This window comes from Lissotriton helveticus, chromosome 8 (genome assembly GCF_964261635.1).
Source record: "Lissotriton helveticus chromosome 8, aLisHel1.1, whole genome shotgun sequence".
Taxonomy (NCBI): domain Eukaryota; kingdom Metazoa; phylum Chordata; class Amphibia; order Caudata; family Salamandridae; genus Lissotriton; species Lissotriton helveticus.
In genome coordinates, this window is record NC_136069.1 from 281,688,001 (window position 1) to 281,706,273 (window position 18,273).

General features: G+C 43.2%; 1 protein-coding gene across 1 annotated transcript in view; it reads left to right on the top strand.

Annotated features, from left to right (window-relative positions):
- CUL5 (cullin 5) overlaps positions 1-18,273 on the top strand; it is a 778,902-nt gene that overhangs the window by 632,210 nt on the left and 128,419 nt on the right. The window lies entirely within an intron of this gene.

An 18,273-nucleotide genomic window follows, 5' to 3' on the forward strand; every position in this document is an offset into this window, starting at 1 on the left:
AAGGAAAAAGTCAGTTCAGTGAGAATGTACATAATCATGCTGGGAATGCTATCTTCATGCATTTCATTGATTCTAAACTGCCATTTGTATATGAGGCCGCTTCAGGAACAACTGGATATCCAGTAGATCCAGGCTCATGGCTCATTCGACGATCTCATCTTCATCACCCAGGCAATACAAAAAGCCTGGTATGGTGGGCAATACAGCAAATTAAAATTGTGAAAGTCGATTGCTTTCCATTTTAAGATAGTCTTTTTTCCACTCGAATATCAGACTGTGTCCCTCATCGCTCTTTACATATTTGTTTAAAAAGAGACCAATGAGTGACCATTTTGTTAAGCATATGATTAAGACTCATCTGAGTCTAAATGCATTATGCAATGCTACCTGTTTTGCTCAATAAAAGTATTATTACTGAGGACGACTGGTGGGCTTGTTTGCACGTTCCTGGAGGAAGAGTGTGAATTTAGTTTGGAATATATGGGGACCCAGTGCAAACCAGCAAGCCCAATCTGAGAGGTTGGGCTTCCCATAGAATTGCTGTTCAATTAATGTTAAAACTGGATGCCCGTCAGTTGTTTCTTTTTTTAAATGTGGACAAAGCAATTGAGGCTGGCACACCTTCTGTTAGGAGGCCCACCCAACAGATATTTGGAAGCCTTTTAAAAATATTAGCCAGGATTTGTTGAGGTAGGAACCCTTGCACGACGTACCGAGGTGAATTCAATTGAAGACAAAGGAGTGTGAAATATACTAATATCATGGTTTCATGGAAAGAGTGGCATAACTTTGGACAGTAATACGATGCCATTAAACTCAGCCAAATATGGAATTGATTCCTTTAATGGTGTATTGAGTTTGTTATTGTGGATAATATTGAGGTACAATGATGTTTAAATTGGCGAAGGAAAGGGACCTTGATAACTGTGAAGGAGTGGAACATTATGGTTCTTGTGGTCCTGAACTTTCAATAAAGTGGGAACTGCATCTAGTGAGTCCCATTTGGAGGTGCAAAGTACTTGAATTGTATCTGAATGAACAGCGCACCAAATTCTATAAAATACTCATGGACTTCAAGTATAATTGGAAATTAAAATTTTGAAAGTCGATTGCTTTCCATTTTAAGATAGTCTTTTTTCCACTGTAATATCCGACTGTGTCCCTCATCACTGTTTACATATTTGTTTAAAAAGAGACGAATGAGTGACAATGTTGTTAAGCATATGATTAAGACTCATCTGAGTTGAAACGCGTTCTGCAAATGCTACCTGTTTTGCCGAATAAAAGAATTATTACGGAGGATGACTGGCGGGCTTGTTTGCACATTCCTGGAGGAAGAGTGTGAATTTTGTTTGGAATAAATGGGGACTAACGCAACCCAGCAAGCCCCGATCCGATATATATATTTGTGATTAATAGTTTATTGAACTGTTCTATTCTCAGAGAGAAAGTGTCCCTTCCTTAAACGCTTTCTTTTGATTTTATTGTACTGCTAACTATTCTGATTCAGGCATGGTAATCTATGAAAGATTCAACACTGAGAAAAAACAAGGTAATTACCTGTACACTGTGGTTCTCCACTATTGATATCTTTCATAGATCCACATGCGGCCCGCCCGCCTCCCGGCTTAGGCTGGCCACTTTATACCTCATGATGACTACTCATTTATTCACACTTTTGCTTGAAATCTGAGGTATGGTGACTCTGCAGGGGCTTGTGGTCTCAGGGCTTTTACCTCATTGAGTGACATTTGGGTCTTTTATAAGATTGAGAATTGTTTAACAAATTTCAATTGCTTTTGAAGATTTTTGTAATGTACTTCTTTTAGTACTGCTTTAAAAAAAAGTACAGTAGGACTCCCACCATGACAACAGGGAAGATTCAAGCATGTGAATCAATGAAAGATATCAGTAATGGAGATTCACAGTGGACAGGTAAGTAACTTGTGTTTTCTCAATGTATTCCTAAACCATCGATTCATAAACTCATGGTTCATCCCAATGTGAATCTTCTTTACTACTTCAATCGCCCCTTAGTTATCTTCCTCTCCAATGGAAAACACACAGTTAAAAAAATGCCCTGCTGGTCTGCTAGAAGCATCTAGTACACCACAAGGCAGCAGGATGTGGTAGTTCTTAAAATATTCCTTGCAGCACTAAGCAGAAACTAGTTCCAATTGAACATGCACAAGACATTTCTATGACCAGGAAGAAGGCTGGAAATGGATCCCTGAATTTACACTGTGTAGTTAATTCATCTGCTGGTGTATTGTCTCTGCCTTTTTCAGTTTGAAAACACATCAGAAAAGATATATGTTGATTCTCCATGATTGGATTTTCATTGCATAGTCTCACAAAATGTGTGATTCCTGAAGTTGTTAAACAAGAGATAAAACAATCTTCTGAAAAGTCTATTTTTCTTCATGTATTTTTTGTATTAATATGCATCTATGTATATGTGGTGCTTAGTGCTGTAATGTAAAAGGGCGTGCTGAAAACGATACAAGATCATATAAACATTTATAATTTATATTTATAAGTGCCACCCTACTAAATATACCATTACATTTTGTTTGTATTTATTCTTTTAAAAATAACACAATTACAATTAAAAACCCTTTGGGCTATGTGTGCATTGTTGACCCATCAAAAAGGTAGTGCTTTTTTATAAGGAACAGAGAAATTTAAGCAAATGAAGTCAGGCATGCACCAACTTTACTAAACCAAACATTTAGCACTATATCTTTAAAGCAAGTAGAACGTCCTCCTTCATCCGATATCAGGAACTGCCAGCTGGTCCGGCATGTGTTTTTTCTATTTTTAAGAACAGAATCCTAGTGCAGTGTGCTTTGTCCTAACATTCTTTCCTACCCATAGTCTCCTTCACTTGCCAGTTCCATATATGGAGTGATTTTTCCAGTGACGTTTAACTGAGCTGGTTTGTATTTCCTTTTCTCTGAGGGTGGTAGAGCACAGTGTTCGTTTTTTGAGTTGCACTTTCAGCAAACAACAAGAATAAAGTGGTTGAAGATGGTTAAGGCTGCTGATGTGTGCCCGACTCCCACTCTCCTTAAGAATGCCAAATTTGCCAGATCTCATCCAGAAGAAATGTGAAAGAGCAAAGTAGGATCTAAAAGGGAGGTTGACAAGACATCAGGGAGGGTGAGTTATGTGTAGGAAAAATTAAAGCTATGGCTCGGGGGTGGTTTACTTTCTACGTTAAGTTTACCAGGTGACTGGAAGTCTTCCCAAAGGGAAATTGTGAAAAAAAAATATGGATTTGGATGCCTATCCCCACTATTCAATGTCAAAGCATTTGGTTTCATGACTATCTCCTGCCACATGCTCACTATCGAAGACTGCTATGAAAACATACACCTGCTTAACGGAGAAGACTTGTATCCCTTAATGGTGTATGTCTCGTACACTTGCTTGCAAGTCAAAGAGTGCAACACAATTGCAGATGTTCTGCATGCGGAATACGGATGTCAAGTACCCCTTTCCCACTGAATCTTCTCTCCACTTTGTGATGTCGAAAGTTGCATCAACAAAGACAGTGACTCCATTAATTTGTAATGTTGACATAAGACCAATTTTATTATTTAGCAGAGATGTCATAATTAAAAAAGAGAAATCTGAAATTTCTGGACAGGATACCACCCTTACCGTTTTCATTGTATAGGACAAAACTCTGGTTATTTCTGACCACACGTTATTCCAAGTATATTACTCAAAGGAAGTAAAGGTCTCTAAAACAATGTTCAACACATTCAGTCTTGGAATTCTGAAGTGACTGAAAACCTCACTGTATTCAACAAACCCAGGTCCTAAATAATGACCCAAGACCCTTGGTATCTCACAACACCTCCGATACCAAAAAATGAATAAATGAAGGTGATACATGGTAGAGGTGCAGCCAGGCACCATATGCACCAGCCATATACTCAACTCTAGGACCTCAACGGGATGGTTACTCCTTGATTCAATCTGACCACACCCAGAAATGCAGGCGGGATGCAGAACATTTCCATTTTAACGAATATATGTTTTGAATGTGGAGAGTGCTATACTTGCATACAATATCCATTTACCCACGTTATGAATGTTCTAAGTGCTTAATATAGGATCTCCTGCGGGTAGGCTGATAAGTGAAAAAGTCCAGGTTGTGGCCCTAAACATGTTCCATAGGTTTGTGAACCAGAAATACATTGTCCACCCTGGAGGATGAGCATGTATGCATCTTCAGCGATGATTCCCCGGAGCCGTAGTGTGATCTGCTTAGCAATATGTTTTTTTTGTTTTGCAAAGGTCAGTGTTGCCCAGTGGTCTGTGAAATCTTTCAGCTTTCCCCTACCTCCACTCACAGTTTTGCTTGACATTGCATGGCATATGTAACACCCTTGGATCCCAGCAATGTGTTCGCATCCATGAATTTTCACCTGGCATCCTGTACCACTGCTGTGAAATGAGGATAGATAGCAATGGCTGCGTCCTAGTAGCACAGGGGACTCTTCTCACTAGAAATCCATAAAACAATATGTTTGAGGCATATAAGCTGCAGATTGTATACTTTTGCATAGATCGCTATCTGGTGTTGGGCTCGGATGTCTGCATGTTGTTTTTGTCTTCGAAGAAGGCTTGTAGTCACGAGGTCGGTGACTCCTCCGTCGGTCGACAGTGCGCATGGGCTTCGGCTTCATCGTTAAATTGTTTTTTTTCCGCCATCGAGTTCGGATGTGTCTTGCTGCGCTCCCGGTCAGTGTCGTTATCGAACCCACTTTTGATGAGCAATCACAGCTAACTGACGGTATTGTGTCGATCGCGTTTCTTTTGACGCGCACCCTCGACAGCGGCGAAAAACTTCGATGCCTGCGAACTTCAACGCAGGCCGTTGGTCCTACCCGCGCCGGTAAAGACAGACGTCGATGGAACGTACTCCCTTTAAGAAATGTACTCAGTGTTTGTAATCTGTGCTTCTCTCCAGAAGATCGAGAGGATGACTGTGAGGCTTGTCTATCCTTCAAGTCTAAGAAAACCATCCGGGATAGTCTTGCTCGATGCCACAAGATGTCCTGAGGCACAGGTTCCATTCCAGACATTTTCCATACAAGCTCCGATAACCTTCCGGAACCAAAACAGGAAGAACAGGTCCCAGACTCCGAAGTAGACGTCTCCGACGCCAAATATGACATCACCCCGGCTCAAAGGGACGTGAGTACTGAGACCCCCGCCCTACCCAAGGCCATAAAAAAGTCTCCGGTGACACCTTCACCATCGGGCTCAGGTCCACACCATACAAAAACTTCCTGTGCCCTGCCTTCTGGCCCGGGACCGAAGGACAAACAAAAGCCTTCCGGCTCGAGCCAGCCACCCGGTCCCGAAAAACCATCTTCGGCACCGAAGCAACCAGAAAAGCTTTCGTCACCGAAGCAGCCGGAAAAACTCTCGGCACTGAAGCAGCCTGAGATGCTCTCGGCACGAAGCACCGAGAGAAGCTCTCGGCACCGAAGCACCGAGAGAAGCTCTCAGCACCGAAGCAGCCGGATAAGATCTCGGGCCGAAGCAGCCGGATAAGACCTCGGCACCGAAGCAACCGGATAAGTCCTCAGCACCGAAGACCTCGGAGCCGAAAACATTAAAAGACAAGCTTCCCATAACTAAGCCTCCTAAAAAAACACCTTCGGAGCCGAAACAACCAGCATCGAAGGTCTCGGACCCAGGGAAAACAGTTTCCAAGGAGAAATCTTCCACACTAAAGAAAACTGTTGATGCCAAAGAACTTTGTCTCCCTGATCCAAGGCAAACCACCCTTTTAATCCATCCAAAGGCTGGCCACAGATTTACCAAGCAACCTATAAAAAGCTAACCAGAACATTTACCACAGGCACCAGTTCCTCTAAAGATGATTAATATGGCTACTAACACTTTACCACCTTCACCCCCCTCCACCAATTAACCCTAATTTACTCATTTCTCCAGAATCAGAGGATAGTGATGATGCACTTGGGGATGGGCAACAGGATGAAGATGTAGTACCATTAACCCCTTGGGCGCGGCTGCGATTCTGCGCCTGTGCGGCCGTTTTGAAGAGTGGGCGGGATCATGACGGCCGTCATCCGCACATGCCCACCGTGATGCATGACGGCCGGGGGCCGTCATCAGCATGGAAGGGGTTAAACACTGAGGACCCTAATGATCCACCACAGGAACTAGACCCTTGGCATGACTGTAGTACGGATCCTGATCTAAATAATGATCCGGACTTCTATCCCTCAAAACCATCGCCGCCAGATGACTATGTGGGGTTTGGCCAACTAATTAATAAGGCTGCAACATGCCATAAAGTCAAACTACACTTAGACCCTGTAGAAGACTTTCTTTTAGAAACTTTTGACCAGCCACAAAAATCTACTAATGTCTTGCCAATGCTTAAAGGGCTTCTTATACACGCCCCTGAGGTGTTCAAAGACCCAGTTAGAGCTAGGGTTCTGAACCCCAGAATAGATCAAAAATACGAGGCAGCTCCTTCTGACCTCATATACACCAAGGGTCAACTTCCTTTAGATTCCTTGGTTGTAGCCAATGCACGCAAAAGAGAAAACTCTCAGGGATCAGGTGACACACCACATCCTGACAAAGAATCCAAATTATTAGACGCATCAGGCAAACGTATGGTGTCTCAAGCTGCAAACTCATGGAAGATAGCCAACACCCAAGCCCTTCTGGCAAGGTATGACAGGGCTCACTATGATGAGCTAGAGACCCTCATTCAACATCTACCTCAACAATATAAGGACAAAGCCAATGACCTTATACAAGAAGGCAAACTAATCACCAATACATCCATAAAATGCATGCTCGACGCAGCAGACACCGCGTCCCGCGCAATAAATACCAGTGTATTGCTACTCAGACATGCCTGGCTCAGACTATCTGGGTTTAAACAAGTGGTACAAATTACCATTCTTAATCAACCTTTTGACCAGGAGCACCTCTTTGGCCCTGCAGTGGACACATCCTTAGAAAAGATAAAAAAAGGACACAGAGACTGCGAAGTCTATGGGAGCTTTACAGTCACCTTCTAACAGAGGCTCCTTTCAGCATTCCTTTGATAGAGCAGGCTCCAAAACAAATACAACAGAACACCCTTCCTCATCCTACAAAAGTCCCAACATGGGCTCCTTTTCCAGAGGATACAATAGAGGAGGTTATAGGGGGAACAACAACCAGCGCAGAGGCAGGGGTAATAACACCCGCAGCTCCCCTAAAACCAAACAGTGACTTCCCTGCGCTTCCCCCGATCATCCCACTCCTGTCGGGGGACGGCTCTCACAGTTCCTGCCTGTCTGGAATTCCATCACAACAGTCAAGTGGGTAAGACAAACTATCCAGTATGGTTATTCCCTGGAACTCACTTCTACTCCTCCCAACATACCTCCCAACAATGTCCAATGTCATCAGAACATCTGACGCTTCTCAAACAAGAAGTGTGGCACTATTACTAAAACATGCAATAGAACCAGTTCCTTTGCCTCATCAAGGTGCAGGCGTCTATTCCCTTTATTTTCTAATTCCAAAAAAGGACGGCTCTTGCAGGCCAATACTAGACCTCAGACCTCTCAATTTCTCAGACCACTTCCACATGGTCACTTTACCACAAGTTCTTCCACTACTTCAGCAAGGCAACTTTCTCTCCACTCTAGATCTAAAGGACGCCTACTGCAACATTCCAATTCATCCCGCTCACAGGAAATATCTCAGGTTTGTGGTAGATGGGCAACACTACCAGTTCAAAGTTCTACCATTCGGGATCACCACGGCACCCAGGGTTTTCACCAAGTGCCTCGCGGTGGTTGCAGCACATTTGAGAAGACAGCAAATTCATGTCTTCCCCTATTTGGACGACTGGCTAATAAAAGCAAAATCCCACAACAGCTGTGTTCAACACACACTCAGTACAATACAACTGCTTCACAGTCTGGGATTCACAGTAAATCTGGACAAATCCAATCTCCAATCATCCACAATACAACAATATCTAGTAGCCAAGTTAAATACTTCAACAGCCATAGCATATCCCAACCAAGTCAGGATAACAGCTATGCAAACACTAGCTCAAAATTTTAGCCAACACACTCACTATCAGCGCGAGTGTTCATGAACGTAATAGGGATGATGGCCTCTTGCATCTTTCTCGTTCCTCTTGCAAGACTAAAAATGCGTCCACTACAAGACTGCCTAGCACATCAGTGGAACCAGGCTCAAGGTCAGCTAACAGATCTGGTGTTGGTGGACGACCGCACCCATCTCTCTCTGCAATGGTGGAACACACCGAACCTTTCCAAAGGGCGGTCGTTCCTCGAGCCAGTCCCACAGATAGTGCTAACAACAGATGCATCGCTCACCGGCTGGGGAGCTCATCTTCAAACCCATACCATTCAAAGTATCTGGACCCCCCAACAAAAACAATTTCACATCAACTGCCTGGAATTGTTAGCAATCTTCCTAGCGTTGAAATATTTTCAACTGCACCTTCTAGGCAAGGCTGTCTTGATTCACATGAACATGACCGCAGTGTATTGCATACAAAAGCAAGGGGGGACACAATCCCTACAGCTATCACAACTAGCTGAAAGCAGATGGAGATGGGCCATTCCGCAAAAAATATACCTCCTGGCACAACATCTACCAGGGGTACACAATCAAATAGTGGATCTGCTCAGCCGTCAAGCACAACAGTTCCACGAATGGGAACTTCATCCTCAAGTTATTCTTCCATTCCTTCACAAAATAGATGTTTGCTACACACCTAAACGCAAAATGCCCAAACTTCGCGTCCAGGTATCCACACCCATTGTCCAAAGGCAATGCGCAATGGATGAATTGGTCAGACAAATTTGCTTACGCTTTTCTGCCTCTCCCACTCATTCCGGTAGTGGTGAAGAAACTCAAACAACACTCCCTTACAATTACCCTAGTGGCTCCAAAATGGGCAAGACAACCATGGTTCACAACTCTATTGGAACTATCAGTAGTACCACATCAAAAGCTACACCTCTCACCCAAACTTCTTATTCAGAACCAGAACACCCAGAACCCAATCAACTTAACCTTACGATCTGGCTCCTGAAATCTTAGAGTTTGGCTACCTTAATCTCCCCTCCCCTCCAAAACAACAGGGGAAGTACAGAGGAAATGATAGAATCACCCTCCTTGTAGAACCAAATAAACAAAAAGATTCTATCAGGGTGTGATGGTGGTTGATATTTTGGATCTTTTTGTGAATTTTAAGTGTGGTGTTTCGGGCTCTCTCTCAAATTGGTGAGATGGAGGTACTATGTGCTTTTAAAATGCCCCTCACACACTAAGAATCCCCTTAGTGTCATGCTTCATCATTGGGGTCTTCCCGTCCCTCTACGGGGCGGGGCGTGCTACGACCTACGAACTACGCGGGAGCACTGTTATTGTGAGAGAAGGCTATGTGTTAGTGCAGTGTTGGTGATTACAGTGAAGTGTAGGGACCTAACTATGTGAGTAAAAAAAATTAAAAATTCCCTGGCTAGTAGAAAAAATTATTTATTCGCTTCTCTGGCTGGGAATATTAAAAAGGGGTTGTGTGGTAGAGCTATTGGCTAGCTACCAGGTCGACATGTTTCACAGGCAGTCCCCTACTGTCTGCTCATCAGGACCTCTGATGGTCCCTACTAAAAGATACTCAGTTCTAAAGTAAGCCTAACGTCCTACAAATTGAGTAGCAAGAATAAGCTATCAATTTGAGCTTCAGGGCATGAGTGGGCCCTAAGTGAAGCGAAGTGAGATTCCCAAAATTTTTGAAAATACTGACACAGTGGTCTCTGTAAGAGAAAAACAAAAAAACGGGAAAAACCATAAGCACATACATCTGTGGCACATAGTTCACACTCATCGTTTTTTGTTACCGTTGTCATTGAGGTAACTTTTGGCAACATGTATACATTTTGATTAGTATTGGAAAAGGCAAAAAAATAAGTGCAACGATTTCTTTCCAATGATTTGGGCTCCTCCTTCGGAGCTTGTCAACATGTAAATGAAAACACAGAATCTCGACATACACACATGACTCAATGCTTAAGACATGGCACCCATGGTATGAGTGTCCTTGGACAAACGGAGAAGGTTTTTTTATGTAATCGAATTACTCGTTTTCCGAGTTGCGATTACAGTGGAAGGGTGGGTCGAAGGAAAACAAGATATACATACTTTTCTGGTCTAGGCTGCGTGCCTCATGAGCCGGCATAGAACGGGGGTTTTCAATGCGGTCAACTGAAAGAATAAAATAAAGCCGCACCCTCCCATCAATTTACGCGATTCAAAAGGTCGTTTTTACCTCGTTTCTTTTGAAGGCCAGATTTTGCAGACTTCTGGTCAGAGTCTCCTACTTACGTTACCGCTTACGGACACTGCCTTAATCACCCTTGTGCCGCTCCGAGGAAACATTCGCTTCTCGCTGTACTCATCTTTTTAAAGAGGAATGTTTGTTCTGCAGTGTCATCACCATGTGGTTTCAGACACTAGCGCGCTAACAAAAATGGCCGCTTTACGTGGAACACTTCCTAGTTGCTGCAGTGTCGGCGAGTGTTTCTTCTCTCTTCATTGTTCACACAACAAACAGTAAAAGATTATATATCTTTCTTATAGGTCAGCAAAAAAAGAAGAAAAAGACCTGACTACTATTATTGGTGTTATTAAAAAAGTGTTCAGATTGGTCTTACATTTCTTACATTTCCTACGTTAGTGCTATCACTGTGTGGTTTCAGACACTAGCGCGCTAACCAAAATGGCCGCTGTACGTGGAACACTTCCTAGTTAGTTCAGTTTCAGCGAGTATTTTTTCTCTCTCCATTGTTCACACGACAACAAAGAATAAAGAGTTATAATTCTTGATCTAGTTACTGCTATTGATGTTATTAAAAATGTTCTGCGTGGTCTTATATTTCTTACATTTCTCACGCTGAACACTTCCTGGATTGGTGCCATCTCGGCGAGTATTACTTCTCTCTCCCTTGTTCATACAACAAAAATTGTTCCTTTCTTTAGCCTCAGCAAATCTGATCCAACTACTGCTATTGGTTTCATTAGAAAAGTCTTACGTTTCAGGGGTTCAAATGTCTACATAGGCAGATGTCATGTGGGACATAGATTCCGAGGGTTGTGTGGGCAGAGGTTGTGGTTAGTCTCTTATCAGGCAGTCAGGTTTAGCAAGTGTATGTTTTTAGATTCCGAGGGTTGTGTGGACAGAGGTTGTGGTTAGTCTCTTATCAGGCAGTCAGGTTTTAGCAAGTGTATGTTTTTAATTGTTATCTTCTCCAATAGGTGTTATATTGATCCCAGAGTGGAGTTCAACAATGGTTCTTTGGGGTTCGTATTAGGTATGGTATAAAACATCATATTCGTCCCCAAGGTATATCATCATTCAGACCGTTCTTGTTGGACTTGATGCGGAACACCCACCTCTGTTCTTTTTCTAGGAGGTGTTCCTCTTTTGCGACCAATTCAATTATTATCCACGAAATGTCTTCCGCTTTGTGGCCAATTTCAAGGAAATGGTTGGTCAGTTTTGTACTTGATTTTTTGCATTTGATGGTGCTTTTGTGCTCTCCTATCCTTATTTTTATAGCCCGACTGGTCATGCCCACATATTCTAGGTTGCATGGGCACCTGATGAGATACACAACATTTGAGCTGTTACAATTGCTAAAGCTTCTCTGCTCCCACGTTGTACCATCATTGAAGGTGAGTTTTGTACTTTTCTTAGTCAGACAGCAGACCTTGCAGTTGCCGCAGGGGTGGTGACCTTGCACGAAATTTGGGTTCCTATCGAGATTGATTCGGTCGGTTCGTGGTCTTGTATGTACCAGTAAATCTCTTATGCTCTGCGCTTTTTTGTGTGAAAAAATGGGCTTAGGTAATTGAAGATTGCCACTATTCAAGATCTTCCAGTTTTTGCTGTTATGAAAGAGCTCGAAGAAATGAACCCCAGGAACAAACAAGTCTATCAGAATATCACCAAAGAACCTTAGATGTTAAAAGAGCAACACTTTACAACATTGAGAGAACAAAATCCTTTAGAAAAACCAAACAACTTTTTGTGGCTTTCTCCCCACCTCATAAAGATAATCCTGTATCCAAAGCAGGAATTGCTAGGTGGATTGTAAAATGCACACAAATATACTACTTCAGAGCTAAACGTACGTTAACCATTCCCCCTAGAGCTCATTCTACATGCAAACTAGGGGCTTCTATGGCATTCTTAGGGAACATTCCCCTAGATGACATATGCAAAGCAGCAACTTGGGCTACACCACACACCGTCACAAAACACTATTTTGTAGACGTGCGGGCAAAACAACAAGCTAGTGTGGGCCAGGCTGTACTAAAAACTCTATTTCAAACTACTGCAACAGATACAGGTAGCCACCGCTAAGGAGGTAACTGCTGTATAGTCTATGCCAAAGTGTACAATCTGCAGCTCATACGCCTCGAATACAAAATGCTGCTTACCAGTATGCATCTGTTCATGGTAGGTAGAGCTGCAGATTTGTACACGCCCACCTGCCTCCCCGGATACCTCTATCTGTTCCAGTATTATCTTACTTAAATACATCACGCATGGACATCTTTCTATTTCTCACTACTCCATCTAACCCTAGTGGCAAAAACAATCTAACGAAGGAGCCGGAGCCCATGTGCACTGTTGACCGAAGAAGGAGTCACCAACCTCGTGACTACAAGACTTCGAAGACAAAAATAACATGCAGACATCCTAGCCCAACACCAGATGGGGAATTATGAAAAAGTGTACAACTCCGCAGCTCTACCTGCCAAGAACAGATGCATACTGCTAAGTAGCATTTTCCTTCCATAGCGGTAGTTAGGAGGCGCAAGATGATCAGGTGCAGAAGAACTTTAGGGATGGCCCTCTGCACCAACGTGCAACGACCAGTAAAGTTATCGCAACCAAACAGTTTGAACATCATGTTTCCACAAATGCAGGCTAGTCTGTGTGTGTGGATTCTTTCAGTCCCATTTCCGGAGGGCTTTTCGACTAGGTCTTTGTTCATCACAATCAATGCATCTAGTGTCTTCTCCATTACTTAAGGTTATTTGTTTGTGCAACACAGTTGTTCTCCAGTTCAGAGATCCGGGGTTCTGCTCCATCTAGGCATATATATCTGTCCAGGCTCTCCATTAGGTTATTCATTCGGGTTGGCATTGCATCCAGTTTTCCATCCATTGTTTTCAAGCTCACCATCAGGTCAATCAGCAGCAGTTTGGTTTTATGATCTGCTTTTTGGGTAGCCATAGATTCAGTGTGTGTCTCCCGTATTCTGGCCCTAATTCTGTTATGTTGGTCAAAGGATAACTTGCCTTGTTATTGATCAGCTTTTCCCATGATGGTCTATCAAACACAGTTCAGCTATCATTAACATCAAGTGAGGGGCCACCAGTCTCTTCAAGTTTGAAAAAATGCATTATTTTTATTTGAGATTCACATAACGCATAAAAGGAGGCCAATAAATGTTTCACAGCTACTTTGTTGCTTCTTCAGGGCCAAATGTTCCACATTATATCTGTCATGTACCAGTCCATATTTATGGAATTAATTTCAAATACAATGGGTACATGTGCTTCTTTCCAAACCTGTCGTAGTACAAAAGCATTGTGCCATACAGAGCCTTTCCACAGCATCAGAACATCGGGTCCTGTTACATGACAGATATAATGCAAAATAATTGGCTCTGATGAAGTAACAAGGTAATTGCGAAATATGTTGACCTCTTTTCATGGGCTGAAGGAAGCTCAAATAAAAAGAATCCCATTTTCCCTCATTGATGTTAATGATTCAAAACAAGTACGATGTGTGACATACCTAGGGAAAGGATGGTACTTTCGTGGGTTGGAGAGAAAGGTGAATTGCTTAATTATGATGCACACAATTCAGCTATGTTCACAGCAGTTTAGTACTTCACCAGAGGGCCCATAATGGCACAGTGCCCGCCAGCAATCTTATTTGGGCATCCAGTGCACATCCTCACACACTCTGCGGCACAAACATTCCCCTGCTGTAGTGTGTAGTAGCGAGGAGGTTGAGTGCACGGTGGCACACAGGGACACAAACTGTGCTTGGGACCATAGAACATCAGCATGTAGGGGCTGAGTCACCATACCACCTCAGTATCTATGACCCCAAGTCCGACTAGCTATAATGCCTCACTTGCTCTCCTAACCTTTCCAGACAAACAAGTGAGTTGGCACAGCTACTGACCTTTGGAGGCCTGGGAGGCCACCATTTGGGCCCCTGCCGGTCACCGGGCTCTCTGCTTTCCTGTTGCCTGCTGTTGCCTCCCGGCCATCGCGGCGAGGCGGCGGATCGGGGACTACATCCCCCAGCACCACTTGCGCCTAGGAGGGCGCGCATCCTGTCCCGCCCCCGGAGGTGCGCTTAAGGCCAGCGCGAGCCCCCGCGTCGCAAGGGCAAAGGGCGGGCCCTCTGTGGCCCTCAGAGGCCTAAGGAGGACGGGACGGGCCAGACCACTGACATTTTCTGCTAAGAGGTACTGTGATTCTCTTTTACATTTCTATCGACCTACTGTGGCGATTCGCATCATATTATGTCTATCTGGGAGGAGTTGAACGCCCTGTGCGGAACTAAATACGTACCGGACATACTACCCACTATAAGCATGGTCACCAATCATGATGATGTAACCGCCACCTTGCAGAACTCACCTCTTCTCTCTAATAAACATCTATCCCCAGCTAATGTACTTCCGGGGGGGGCCCAACACTAAAAGGAAGCACGATGATGACTTTGTTAAAGAGAAGCAAGCCAACATTCAAAAATTATGATCCAGTCCCTCTCTTCTCCACTCTAACTTAATCACAGTATCGGGGGATATGGCGCGTGGAGAAGTAGAAAACCATCCATCACCCCTCCAACCAACCTTATTGGCACAGCTTGAGCACTTACTATCATCTCTCATATCACCACTGGTGGCCAAAATAAACGATCTGGGGGTCAGGTTATCTGGTATGGAATTGACAATCAAAACGCATATTTCATCAAGTACCAAACCGGTACGATCAGACGCTCCTATTCCGCTCACTATCCCGGTAAAACCCAAGCTGAACTCCTGCAAGAACGCTCATACACAAACATTACCTTTTGCAACAGGCTTCAAACTGCCCATAAAACGCCCGTTAATAAACCGTATTGAGGCTAAACCAGAACTCGAACCTGTTAGAATGCCTCGAATTAACTTACCCCCTGAGGCCGCCCCTTATGTGACTGTTGTATCTGGGATTCCATCACTAAATCATGGAAATCATGAAACACGTCAAGACCTGCTTAATAAGGTCATGCCCTGGTTACAGACCAATAGACCTCTGCCTCCTGACTTAGATGGGGGGATTCTAAGTGTTAGGAGGGTGGGGTGGTTGGGTGCAATGCCAAAAGCCATCTCTGGGGACTTGGTGCTAATCAAATTCAAGCACAGGAAAATAGTCCCTTATTTACGATCATGCAAGCAGAAAGAGGGGGATGGCCCAATTCGCATTTGGGATTTACACAACTTTTATCCGAGCATTCCACCTATCCAGTCATCAAGAACGGCAGTAAAGAAGTATAACGTCTGGGGAGGGGGACTCTGTGCGTTTAATGCCCCTAGTTTTGTAGCCCCTAACAGATTCAAACCTCTGTTGAAATTCTGTACTTCCTGAGCACTATTCATAAGAACTAACCCATGAGCATTCAAATCAATCAGAATAATTGCTGACAGAGTCCCGCTTGGTGTCTTTTTCGTTTTATATTGATTAGCTGATTCGTTTTTATTAATTTAATTCTGTTTTTAACAATTGATTTGTAATGTAATATGGATGTATTTTATTTGTGTTTTGCTGCTGCTTTTATGATTTTAAATCAAAAATCGAATAAAGCTAATTCTGATTCTGAGTTGGCACCCCATAACACAACACTCTCGACCCTCTCAAGGGATTGCGTAACAGGACACACGCTTTCTCTTTCTCACTCGTACTTGTCCACAATAGGATACATAAGAGACTCTAAGGAAGTTTAGAATATTTATTTAAGCTATTGTGCTCTAAGATGCAGTATTTGTGCCACAATTAGATAACAATTGCATACCAAAAATATTGTTAGCATTGTTAACAAACCATATACCATTAAAAAGCCCTGTCATGTTATAAGATAGATTAGCCTAACCTTCCCCTCCTACTGAAGCTAAATGATTATCTATCATAGATCTCTGCAATTAATGGCAGACCCCATACCTTAGCATACATAGATGGATGTTCTACATCTCGGCTGACGCAGTAATCTTGCCTCAGGACCTTCGCTCACTGTGTGTTCTAGAACTCCTGTCCTTAGTTATATGACAAGACATGTTTTTCACAAACAGCAGCTGCATTCTTGTGTTCTGTCTAGGTGCTAGTGCCTGACCAGAGAGATAAACAATGGGCAGTGTTGTTTGACATTGTCTGTGGTGTTCAGAATAAATTCCTAGAAAAGACCAGGAAACGAAAACATATGCAGGTTCTGTGTGAAAATAAAATGTGGCAATAAAATGTGGCACAAAAGCAACCATGTTTATATAGTAACATGTACAAATAAAATGTGACCTACAAGCTGCATAATTAGACTAACATAGGGGGAACAACAGTAGTCCATGGAGGAAACGCATGACAGGCACTCTGCAGTCCTATTGCCCACCAAACCCCAGGACGGTTCAATGCCAATGTTTGTCATCTGCTGCAGGCCGCCCCATGTTCAGTGCAGACCCGTGACAACCAATACACAACAGCAGGAGGTGCGTGCACACGCCTTTGATAAAGCGCTCCACAACTCCGGTATTGACTGGCCAGGGGATAGTGTCCGCCACCGAATTCCACAGGGGCCACTGGTGTGCCCCCCCCCCCCCCCGCCCCACTCATCACGTGTTGGACCAGGAGTGCCACCCGATGCCACAGTGCCCTCCACTGGCACCGCTTTGTGTCTCTCACACAATACACTGATTATGATAGGGCTATGTAGGACAGCGAGTGGAAAATCAGGAACATTTTCAGGTCCTCAGTATAGAGTGTCGCAATCAAGCACCCATCTTGCTGCATGGTGAGGCACCCCCCACCGAGAAAATAACATTTGATACCAAACTGCTGATATCATTTATTTTGAATGAGAAACTGCCACTCCTAGCTTTCTTACTTCAACCCTCAAGTGAGATTGAGAGTTTTCAGTAGTCTTTAGACGTGAAACATATTAAAAAACATTATATCCATAAAACAAAGTACTTTCAGCTGTCAAGCAAGCTAATTGTTTCGTTTGGCAGTAGAAACAAAGGACAACCCCTTTTAAAGCAGGAGTTAACTCACTGGATTACAGCCTTCATTACCTACTGTCATGCCACAAAACAAAATACAAGCTCACTTCACCAGAGGCCTAACCACTACATCTGAATTTCTTGTGCAAACTACAACGGTTCTTACGACTCTGTTTCAGCACACACTTGTTGTCTTAGCTGAGGCCAATTCAGTCATGATGTAATGATAAATCATTCCAAAATCACATCTTTTGACCCCTAAGGGGACAATCAACAACTTCATTTATATATTGTATATTGGGTATTTTAGGTACTCCATACAATGGAAAAAAAAATACAGCGCGGAGAATGTGAATTGTGACAGAGATGAGGATAGACCATAAAGATGATAAGAAATGTGGCTATTTTAAGCATTCATAAAAGGACAACTGTATGTATCAACATTTGCCTTCAATGTATGATAAGGAGCATATTTTACAATCCAAGTTGTGTTTATTCATTAACGTTTTGACCCAAAGGCAGAACGTATTTTAAGCTGGGTCCTCATCAAGAGAGAAATACAGGAGGCACCATCCAGCCCGCCGAAATGGACTCCACTGTAAATGGTATTTATATAGCGCTGACTACTCCTGGCGTGAGAGAGAATTGTAAAAAGCACAATGATTCAGTTGGTTATCATGTAATATAACCCAACAAGAATATTACTTTAGTCACTGTGCATTTCAAAACCCTTACATATCAGGCCCTGTGGATTCTCATCAGATATATGAATTGGTATAAATATGCTCCTACAATTCAGTATAACAAAGGCACAAAGAAGGGTCAAGGCACGCAAGTCCTGCACTCATCAAAATGGAGTAGTAACAGTAAAAATATATCTAGAGTGTGGTGCAATGAA